This window comes from Palaemon carinicauda, chromosome 30, assembly GCF_036898095.1.
Source record: "Palaemon carinicauda isolate YSFRI2023 chromosome 30, ASM3689809v2, whole genome shotgun sequence".
Lineage (NCBI taxonomy): Eukaryota > Metazoa > Arthropoda > Malacostraca > Decapoda > Palaemonidae > Palaemon > Palaemon carinicauda.
In genome coordinates this window covers 81,042,241-81,054,740 of record NC_090754.1, presented here as the reverse complement: position 1 = coordinate 81,054,740, position 12,500 = coordinate 81,042,241, and the positions used below count along the sequence as shown (strand labels likewise).

General features: G+C 36.4%; 1 protein-coding gene across 3 annotated transcripts in view; it reads left to right on the top strand.

Annotated features, from left to right (window-relative positions):
* The window catches only part of LOC137623848 (uncharacterized), a 152,449-nt gene that overhangs the window by 87,985 nt on the left and 51,964 nt on the right, over positions 1 to 12,500 (top strand). Inside the window, exon 2 of one of the 3 annotated variants that reach the window (XM_068354658.1) lies at positions 6,930 to 7,009. The exons of the other annotated variants lie outside the window; for them this stretch is intronic. The gene's annotated coding sequence lies outside the window, so the exon portion shown is untranslated. The remainder of the gene's footprint in view (positions 1 to 6,929; positions 7,010 to 12,500) is intronic. 3 annotated transcript variants of the gene reach the window in all.

The following is a 12,500-nucleotide window of genomic DNA, read 5'->3' as shown; positions in this document are numbered from 1 at the left end:
TTTTCTATTATCAGTGTGGGAGAGAGCGAGAGATAAAAAAACCACCATTTACATTGTATGAGCGAATATGAAAAATATGAAATGGGTGGTGCATGGCTCCCCTTATTAAAAAAAATAATAATCTGTGAAATATGGCGCCTTGCTTTAGAGAGGCGAACTGTAGGCGGATTATCTTGCAGGAAATACCAAATTTTATGTGATCAATGGAGACCCAGTCGTCTTTGTAGAATACTAATTAAGAAAATATTTGGTGGGCAACTGATCAGGAGGAAAGAGCTCGTGTAAGGGTGTGTCAGCGGTGTCTTGCTAGTGCCATTGTGCAGGAAGACGTGTGTTACGGCGTGTAAATCTCTTGGTATGCTGCTTCTCTGGGACCTTGTATGTCTGGAGGCATGGGGTAAATTAATTTCCCCACTGTGACGTAGGCTCGAGATTGCCGGAGGAGGTTGCAGACGGAAAAAATTCAGAAGGGACGGACCAACGGGTCGGCATAAACCATTTCAGCTGCCGAGACATACAGAGCATCCTTAGGAGTGGTTCTTAATCCCAGGAGGACCCAGAGAAGCTGAGTAAACCAGATGGAGTCCTTGCAACGGGACATCAAAGCTGCCTAAGGTTGCAGTGGAAACGTTCGACCTTTCCGCCGGATGCGGGGTTGTAGGCGGTTGTCTGATGTAGAATAATGCCCAGGAGATATGCTAATGATGTCCACAGTTGAGAGGTGAAAGTGGTACCCTGGTCAAAAGTAATATGGTCAGCAGTACCAAATCTCTCTATCCACCCTGAGAGTAAAGCAGATGTATTTGAGGCAGACATTACAGTTTGAATGGGGATGGCTTCAGGCCAACAAGTGAAGCGGTCAATGACGGTAAACAAGTTAACTATGTCCTTGTGATGTGGGTAGGGGGCCTACTACATCTACATGAATGTGGGCAAAATGACGCTGAGGTTGAGGAAAGGTGCCCAATCCTGATTCCACTTGTCGATGTACTTTTGAAGTTTGGCATAAAATACAGGCACGGACCCAAACCTTATCATCCTTAGTAATGCCGTGCCAAATGAACTTAGGATTCAGTAGCTTTGCTGTAGATCTGTGCGAGGGATATGTGAGGCCATGGATGTGGAATCAAACACCTGTAGGCGCATGAGAGTAGGTATCCAAGGTCGCGGTCTACCAGTACTGCCGTTACAGAGGAGAGTGGGACTGGAGTTGTTGAGGGCGACATCTATACAACGGAGGGATGTGCAGGATGCCCTACATGCTTGGTACTCTGAATCTTTTCGTTGGGCTTCTGGCTCAGAGTTTTAATCCAATCCCAGGAGAATGGAAATAAATGTGTTTCTTGACAGGGTATCAGCAACAGGATTCATTATTCCAGGGACTTGTTGAAAGGTGCAGTTGTATTCAGCTATGGTGAAAAGATGTCAGCGGCGTTGACAGACGGACTAGGCATCAGACTGTCTAGGGAAGGGGTACACCAGAGGCTTGTGGTTCGTGAAAATGATGAAAGTACCTTCTATGAGGTGGCGAAAGTGACACAGACAAATGCACCACCAGCATTCGCGGTTGAAGATAAAGTAGCCGTATTCCTCCTTGGACAGTTTACTGAAAAAGGCCAATGGGTGGGGCGAGCTGTTGACCACCTGGTCAATTACAGCACCAATAGCAACGTCACTGGCATCGATGAAGAAAAAGAGAGGCATGCAGCAAAGGAAAAGTGAGAGCAGTAGCGGTTGATAGGGCATTCTTTGCGTTACAGAAAGCTTCTTCATGAAGGGGGCCCAATTTTAGGTATTTTGGTTTACCTTTGAGGGAGGCATAGAGTCAGCCAGGAGTGGCAGCAATGACTGCCAGGTACTGGTGATGATAGTTCATCATGCCCAAGAATTCTAGCAATAATTTGACATTCGAGTGCATGGGGAAGTTCTGAATGGCTGTTACCTTCATTGGGAGTGGTTGGACACATTCAGGAGTGATGCAGCACCCTAAGAACGATACTTCATTGGTGCCAAATGTACACTTATCATACCAAACTACAATGCTGTTTGTTTTATACTGCCGAGAACAATGCTTATGTGACGGTGTCCCTCTTTGTCTGAAGAGAACACAAGTATGTCGTCCACGTAACATATGCCCTTGGTAAGGTCCCCTAAGATGCCATCCATGAGGTGTTGAAAAATGGCCCCAGCATTACGAAGGCCAAAACAGGCGTAATTGAAGGTGTATGTACTGAAGGGGTTGGTGATGGCAGTCTTGGGAATGTCTTCTGGGTTCATGGTTATCTAATAATACTCCTTCAGGAGTTCAAGCATGGAGAAAACCTTTGCTTAGTGCACGTAAGAGGTAACGTCTGCAATCTGATTCTGTCTAAATATTCAGATGGGTGTAATCCCCACAAAGGTGCAGAGAGCCATCCTTCTTCAGGACAATGTGTAAGGGCAATGACCATGAGTTTGAATTAGTTTGACAAACGCCTATTTCCTCCATTTGGATTAACGTTTGTTTAGCAGCTGCTAAATGATCCGGAACCAGATGCCTGACTCTGGCATACACTGGTGCCCCTGTTGTCTTTATATGGTGATAGGTACTGTGCTTGGCAGGTACCGTGGCCCTTTGAAGAAGCTCAGGATGGCAGACATGTGGGTATAATATGAGGTAGTGGACTGCAAGGTTGAAGGGGACAGGTTGAAGAGGTCTTGATGAGTACAAGTCTGCGTTGACTAATCAACTATGCCCCACATCAACCAGGAAGGGGAAATGTGCCAGGAAATTAGCTCCGAATTGTGGCAGTGTTATGTCAGCAACAAGGAATTTCCAATGGTATTTGGTGCTCTCAAATGATAGTGTGAGTGTCTTGTACCTGTGGTTGGTGATATCAGGCGGATGTCAGCAGACTGTTGTGACCTGGAGAGTGACTTTGATAGAAAGGAACAGTTAGCACGAATATCCACCAAAAACTGCCCACTCATACCTGCATCATGTTAAAAGAGAAGATTAGTACCAAGGGAGGCCACCACCACAAGCAATGGCCTACTTGCATGTCTTTTGGCCAATAACAACCGTTTGCTCATTTCTTCACAGGAGCCCTGAATCTGGAGTGGTAGTAGCAAAACTTCGGCTGATGGGCGTCAGTAAGTGTCTGGAAAGGCCGTTGGTTGGGGCGTGAACAAAGGCTGGCATATGTGGGTGATGGGCGGATTTGTTGCCACTCTGACATGTAGCAGGAGGTCCTGTCTCTTAATGCATTCACGTCGGCCTCAGTCAGGAGTGGAGTCAGTGATGGAGGTCTTGAAAGTGGGGAAGTGGCTATCCTAAGGGCATCAACTTTGGTCATCAGGTCCTTTATAGGCAAGGTTTTGACATTCGGGGTGATGGCGCGTGCAGGTTTGGATAGGTATTGTACCCAAAGAGCATGAAGTATGTTCACTTCCTGAGGAGAGCCGTCTGCTTCAAGTTGCAGACGAGTGATGTTGGTCATTTCCCTGAGGGCGAGTGAAGCCTTTTGGTCCACCAACAGTTGCTGAGAGAGCTGGAAAAGCTTGGCTATACAAGCGGCTGGTGATGTTGAGTACTACTCAAAGAAGTATTTTTAAAAGTGTCGTACTCTATTGCGGCATCCACTTGGTCTCAAAGCCAATTTCTGGGAACGTGTTCTCGGATATCACCACAAGGACAAAGTCTGCTTTGCTGCTTGAGCGAGTCACACCCTTGATGTGAAATTTAAATTCTGCATGCTGGAATCAGGCGACCGCTTCTCCACTGGCGAAGGGCGGCAGTTTCATTGAGGCAGCGTTGTAACAAGGGTAGGGCAAATGGATGGGGGAAAACATAAATAATGACTTGGTGCCGCTATCTAGTAAAGTTCGAGACCTAGGTGTATTTCTTCACTGTAACCTGTCTCTAAATGCCAAAATAAATAATGTAATAAAATTGCTGGTTATCATCTAAGAAATATTGCGTTTATAAAAAAGTACCTGGACAAAAATTCTGTAAAGAAACTTGTGATAAACTGTGTTATTACCAGGATTGACTACTTAAACTCTATCCATTACAATTTAACAAAAGTACAACTTAAGAAATTACAAAACATACTAAACAGAGGAGCAAGACTGATAAAAGGTGTCCACCTAAAGAAAGGATCACCCTTTACTAATCGGTGTACACTGGCTGCCGATTAAAGCGAGAATTGAATTTAAAATATGTACAATAACCCACCAAGTTATCAGAACCGGTCGTCCAAAGTACTTAAGAAAATTGCTACATATTGCGCAGCCAACAAATCGTGTCGACATGAGAATAGTTACAGATGGGTTCAAACTGTTGGAACCTAGATATATGTCTACTTTAGGCTCTAGCGCCGTTAAATATGCAGCCCCATTTGGTCTTATTAAAGGAAAAATTGATAAGTGTACACCAAAGAGGGCGAATTTAAAGGTAGCTCACCTCTTATGATTCGTGGTTGTACCAGAAAAGTAATGTATGTGGTTTATTTTTAACCCTTGAAAAGGAAGGTTGGCATCAGGTATAACCATTTATAGCTTGCATTTTGAAATGTTAAGGATATTCCTTTCAGGACCCTGGACCCAATTTGATTACTATGTTCTATTGCTCCCCCCCCAAAAAAAAAAAGAAAAAAAAAACCTCCAATGTGTTGTGCAATACATGGCTAAATTAACATAATGACGCCTGCTTGCGAATCGCCTTTAGTCTCGCCAATGTTGGTATGTATGGTTATCCGTCGTAGGCGCTAGTTACATACTATGCCTATGTTGCAAAATTAGTCTTACTGTGTTATCACAACTTTATCAAATATATCTATATAATAAGCCTACGACTTTTTTCTCACCTCACTCAACACTGTCAAATAACATCGCCCAGTGTGTCAGATTACACAGCACATTTTGTTAATGTTACTTTTGGGAGCTACTGTACACAAAACTCCACTTCACTTTGTGAGGGAACTAATTGTTAGTGCTGTGATTATTTCAGCGTTTGGTATAAAAATGTTCAGAAATGAAGATTTAGAAAAATCTGATGAAATTCAGTTCTCTTTAAGACTCAATTGTTCATAAAATTGTGTTGCGGTATATTCTTTATGATTGTACTACTGCTAGATATTGTAAAATAAGCATTCAAATAATCAGTGATTACAAGTGATATATATTCATTCCACTCTTTCCATGTAAAGTTGGCAAGATTAAAAAAATTCTTAACAAGTAAAATTTTTTATGGTTTTTATCTCTTACGCTGTTTAAGAAATATGTTAATCTTAAATTAAACGTATGCAACTTTACAAGATATATTTTGAGATTTTTAGCAAGTACCATTTATTTTTCTATTGGACTCAACTTTTCTCATTGGCTTGTTGGAGAGAGTTTATCGCTGGAGGTCCGAGTCCAAGTCCTTCTCAGATCCTCTGATTTTTTTTTTTTTTTTAATCCAGTCATTGTTTTACATCACTGAAAGTTTGTAAGCTCTTACCCTGGACGCAGTTCTTATCAAAAGACATCTTTTTATAAGTTTATTTTTCAGTTATGAGTTTCCAGGCGAGTTTTAATACCCTTTTTCGACTTTTATTTTATCCATTTTAAAACACAGTTGCATTTATTTTTACACACAAACTTTCTCTGATTCTTTTATACTTCCAGTTCCACCCGTTGTCTGAAGTAAGTGATTTTTCTTCCGTATTTTTATTCAATGCAACCTGGTAACTTTTAAGTTATTTCATAGTTTTCCAAACAATAAATAGATGATTTTAGTTATTTTTATGTCTCCTCTTAATTTCAGGTTTACGACACTTTGACATATTTAAAGGCTCTAAATATGTAACTTTTTAAAAACGGGTCTTTGTCCTGTTTTAAAATTATTTTATTCCGCTGTTTTATTACTTTTTATTAACATAAATTTAGAGAAAATCTGTATGAAACTTTCTCATTTGGTTACTAAATATTAAATAAGGTTCTCTTTTCTCGATTTTAGTAATTTCTAAGAAGATATAATAATTATCAAATTCATTCTGAAAAATAGGGTAATATAACAGACCAATCAAATAAATTGACAGAAATTGGAAAATAAGGAAAAATATAAAAATATAAAAATCTAATGAAAAATATTTTTTTCTTTGTGGTTTTTTGTGACAAAGAAATATGATATTGAAAAAAAATCATCCTCCATTTGATAGGTTTCACCCAATCAACAATGGATGATTATTTTATAATTGTCAAATTTCATGTTTTTATTGTGAAAGTCTGCTGACTATAAGCCACTCATCTCGGCTTTCTACTGAAAGGAACTTTATTTATTTATTTTTTTCGCATCTCCTTTTATTGGTATCATTGCTACTTTTGAAGATTAACTAGAACAATAGGTGAATTATAGAACTTTTGTTATGGCTCTTTTCTTTACTACTTGTGAAAATAATAATTTGTAGTGATTTTCAACTGGCTGAATAAAGTCTTTTTAATAGAAAGATCCGTTTTAATGTTTTTATTGTTCTTAAAAAATTCATTTAAATTGTTCATTACTGCTCGTAAAGTTTGTCTATATTCTTATATCCTTTCTTCAGTGGGCTATTTTTCCCTGTTGAAGCTCTTGGGCTTATAATATCCTGATTTTCCAACTAGGGTTGTAGCTTAGCTAATATGAATAAAAATAATAACAGTAACAATAACAGTAATAATATTGTGTGTATTTATATACATACAGTACATACATTACGTACATACATACTGTATATGTATAATATACTTTAAAAAGAGAAAACAATCCCTTGCCATTCATAAATGACTGTACCCTATACGTACAAATACCTGCACCCTACACCTAAACAGTGCTAGTATACAATAACTAATACATATAATAATTTCTTACTTTTATTCCTGTGGTTGACTTGCCCACTACCATCATAAATCTCCCTTACCTTTTCCAGGCATAATGCACAGCAAAATAAGGCACGAAAATATTCAAATAAAAGCAGCCCCAAAATAACGAGTATTGCTCTCCGCGTCGGTAAGTAGTTTGTCCTATTAATGAACCAAATATCATAACTCAAAATTGTGTAACGTGTTTTTTTTTTTCGAATACATCATGGGAGCCCATTCGTAAAGGTGAATGGTCATAACTAGAGACAGTCATAACTCAAGGACCTCCTGTATGTATATATATATATATATATGTATATGTATATGTATACTTAAATATATATATATATATATATATACAGCTGTGTATGTATATATATATATATATATGTATGTATATATGTATATATATATATATATATGTATATATGTATATATATATATATATATATATAAATATATATATATATATATATATAAAACACAATTATGTATGTATATATATATATATATATGTATACATAAATATGTATATATATATATATATATATGTATACATAAATATGTGTATATATGTATATATATATATATATATACATAAATATGTATATATAGATAAATATATATATATATATATATATATACACACATATACACAGTATATGTAGTGTGTAAGTATGTGTATAGATAAGCTAGGCTGACACTTGCACGACTTTCGGCCACGATTTTGTGGCAAGTCGTGCCATTTTGGAGCACGAACTGGGAGGCTCCCGCACTGTTCACAACTAGTTCACGATGAGTTCACGACAAGTTCACGACAAGCTCACGAATAGTTCACGAATGCATGCCCATCAGTGTCCACATTGACACAAATTGGCACAACGAGTTCACGCATAGTGTGCGCATAGTTTACGCACTTCCTGCATTGGCACGACGAGTTTGCGCAATTCGGACGGTGTCGTGCTGACTTGGGCACGCCATATAAAAAGGGGGCTTCTGCTGTGTCTCCAGGATAACATCAATACTTGATATGCATAATTGCTTTGTTTTAGGTATGTTGTCTCTTTGATATAAGTTGTCTCTTCGCTGGTGATCTCTGGAATGGTGAGTAGTGTCCAGGAAGCCCTATATATACCCCTACACCGACGCGAGCGCCACTGTCGCGCAGTGGTTGATGAACTGCTCGTGCCATGCCCAAACTGTTTGTGAAGTGCGTAAACTAGTCGTGAACTGCTCGTGCTATAAAGCGTGAAGTACACGTGACCATGTCAGTGGGAAGGCACGGCCACCCTGCGTGCGACGTGCGCCAATTCATTAACATATCGTGAACTACTAGTGAACTCGACGTGAGCTTTTCGTGAACTATTTGGGGCAGTTCGTGACAGTCGTGGCATGGCCTGCACTGCCAGGCACTGGCACGCATCCTCCCGCATCGTCCCGACGAGGTCACGACGAGTTCAGGAAGAGTTTGCTCATTTTTCACGACCCGGACGTGAAATTTTGTTGTGACCAATATTTTGAACATTTTAGAATTCTTGTTCCTACATGGTGCGCAGTCACGACAGGTTTACGCACACTTTGCGCCAGTTTACGACTAGTTTGCGCACTGGCTCGACTCGAGTTGTGCCAATGCGGGCCACAGAATCGTGCAAGTGTCAGCCTAGCTTTATATGTATGCACATAAACCACATAGACATGTATTAATATGAATACACTATACATATTATATATACATCCATACATTAAACATTCATATATATGTATATGTATATATATATATATATATATAATGTCTGTATACTGTATGTATATATGTATATATATATATATATATATATATATAAATGTGTGTGTATATATTGTTTGTATAAATGTATATATACATATACATGTGTGTTTTATTCAAGTAGTGTATAATATGTTTTATTTATATATATATATATATATATATACATATATATTGTATATATATATTATATATATATATATATAATTTATTCATATTTAAATATGTATATGATTTACTGTATATATATATATATATATATATATATATATATATATACTGTATATATGTATATATATATATATATATATATATATATATATATATATATATACTGTATATATGTATATATATATATATATATATATATATATATACATATATATATATATATATATATATTCAAATAAGCCATATTTTTTGGTATATTAATATATGGATTCTCTTACCGACCTCGGGATCAGAGTACCAGGTGGAACCACCCAAATACAATAGCTTCTGAATAGCCGGGAATCGAACCCTGGTCCAGGAAACTTATAACAATAGTGGCATATCACTTACCCATGGAGATGGGTAAATATAATTCATTTATATAAATGTACATATACCTGTAGCCTTTTGTGTGTGAGTGTGCAGTTTGCAATTTTCATTCTTAACCTCCGTGTCGATCTCCGTGTCTGTTGCTAACTTTTCATGAGACCCCTCCCCCTTTGTCAAATTTCTATTTGGAGCCCGTGAAAAGGCTGTTGAAGTAACGCTCGTTAGCTAAGTCATTGTATGTCTCGGATCTTTCGGAGACGAAGAATCCGCTGATATGAGCTAAGTTGGAGTTTCAACTCTGCTAAAAGATCATGGTTTACATTCCATTTGGCCTTTAATTTTTAATTTCCAGGAAAAGAATTTCAGTGTTCATTCCTCTTATAATAATTGGGTTTTCATTTCTATCGTAAATCAGCAGACAAATATAAAGTAGAAAAAGATTCATGGTGATTTAATTCTTATATACTTTATATATATGTATATATATGTGTGTATATATATATATATATATATATATATCCTGGTAATAAAGGTAACATTTGATATACAAAAAGTTAGTTTGAAAGAAAATTTATAAAAAGATACATTACATTGATTATCTTCTCCAGTAGGGACAAATTATACTTGTGATGTATTCTAGTGAGGAATATACTATCTCTAGGGACCCATTCTGTTATTCTTAATGTCCACATATTAATTCTATCATTCTCATTGTATGTCCATTTGTTTTTCTTACATGATGTTAGAATATCCTCTACATTAGTTTGCTCTGGTATTCATGTTTCTGTTTCTGTCTGTGTTATTCCCATCATTATTCTTTCCATAACTATTTGAATTATGACTAGCTTATGTTCTAAGCCTTTAATAAGTGTCCAAGTTTCTGATGCATAAGTTAATACCGGTAGGACCATCTGATTTAATACTTTTCTTTTTACAGAACGTGGCATTTTACTTTGCTTAATCTCATTTTGTTTAGCAAAATTTTCTTTTAATTTCAGTCTCGTGTCATGTTAAAACACTGTCTGTCTTAAGTACGTATATTCATTGACAATCTCTAGAAATTCTAGATGCTCGTCTGTTACCTTTATTTTTCTCCTTCTGCATTTTCATTGAAGATTAACTTAGTTTTACTCATTCATTTTCAGTCCTGTGTTTCTGTTTATCTTCTGCAATTCTTCCCATGATTCACTAAACAGAACTATGTCATATGCCAATGTTAAGTTGTTATAGTAATCCTCCATAATGTTAATGCTAACATTTTCCCAATCTAAATTTTTCAAAACTACTACTTGATATACTGTGAATCATTTAAGAGAGATGGAGTCTCCCTTTCCAGCTTCTTTCTCAATGGGAATTTTCCACTATCCTTGTGTAGTTTTGGGATATCTGTACTTTACTTATAGGTATGATAATGTGTTCATCTATTCCTTATCTTTCAAGTGCTTTCATTACTGCTGAAATTTTGACAGAATCAAAAGGTTTTTCATAGTCTATAAATGCCATACATATTGGTTTGTCATACTTTGTTGATTTTTCCATTATCTGGTTAATTACCTGCTCTTTTGTGTGATTAATGTCTAGCAGTCTTATAGGCCTAATAAGACCTTTGTAAATAATTTATATATTGCTGAGAGTAGATTTATGGAGCGGTAATTTTTCAGGTCTTTTTGTGTCCCCCTTTTTGTGAATTAGTACTGTGATAACGTTTTTTTCCAAGCTGTACGCATATGGAATTCGCGCAGACATCTTGTGCAAGCTGCAGCGAGATGTACTGCTAAGAAATCTCCTCCATCTATTATTAAATCCATTGTTGGGCCATCCTCTCTGGCTGCGTTCCCTCTTTTCATACCTCTTAATGCTTTCTTTACTTCTCCTACTGTTACTTTTGGTACTGGTTCAATTGTTTAATTGTTTCCATTGGCAGTTATTTCTCATGTCACTATTGTGTAGCATTGTATAGAAATCCTCAGCAATTTTTATCATCCATCTCTTTTGTTGATAAGATTTCCATTTTCATCCAGCAAACATCTGTTCGTGACCTGTTCTAAGTCATCTTTTCATTAATTTGATGTTTCTTCCTTTCTTTCGTGTTTCCTCAAGTTTGGCCTGATTATGTTTACGAATGTCTGGAGTTTTTAGTTTATTGTTTTTGGAAATTCTGCTGATTCTATTGCATCTCTCTTGGATTTTACCTGAGTTCCCAACTTATTTTCTTTCTTTTTTTAGTCTTCTTTGAAAGTTTTCCTTGATCTTGTTTAGGAACTTTTCTACCTATCTCTTGTGCTGATTCCAATGTAAATTTTGTTAACTTACCGTTCAGTTTTTCGTTACTTGCATCCATTTCATCTTGTAGCTGGGAGTACTTATTTTATTTTGTTAAACTAAACTCATCAGATCTTTCTTTTATTACACGAGTGTTTATTTTCTTCCTTGAAATTAGTTTTTATCTTTCTTTGGATCTACACAAATTTTGCTTCTCACTAATCAATGTTCGCTTGAATATTCATTCATTAGTTAGACTGTACATATACATTCCCCCAGTGTTTTGTTTACTGTGTTGAATGTCCTTTTCATTAACTACCCACCGTAGTCGTAAATGTTTTCCATTGCACTGAAATTGTTTGAATTGTTTAATTAAATATTTATTTTAACAATGTTAAGACTAGAATTTTATATTTTCACTTGTGGTGTTGCCGATACAATCTTAAACAATTTATTATTTAATTATTTAGTATTGCTATTATTTTCTTCCGCGCAGACAAAATCCCCACGTAAATAACACACACACAAATATATATATATATATATATATATATATAGATAGATAGATAGATAGATAGATAGATAGATAGATAGATAGATAGATAGATAGATAGATAGATAGATAGATAGATAGATAGATAGATAGATGTATGTATGTATGTATGTATGTATGTATGTACAGAGTAAAAATCTCTGGAGTTTACTATAATCAATATAATAATTCTTCACCACATAAACTCCTTTTAGGACATTCATATTTCGTTTTGCAATTTTTCTTAGGAAACTTATTATATCATGCTTCCAAGAACCTACAGCGGTATTTTTCAAATGCTAAATTGACTGCTATAGAATTTAGTCATGGTCTATGTATTCATTAATTACAATATTTAGTAAAACGTCAAGATTCTTTATTGTTAAATACATCAGTGTTTAGACCCTGGACCAATTACCTGTTATGAAAATCAATGGTTCTAGGTAGTAGGTTGGCCAGGGCACCAGCCACCCGTTGAGATACTACCGATAGAAAGTTATGGAGTCCTTCGACTGGCTA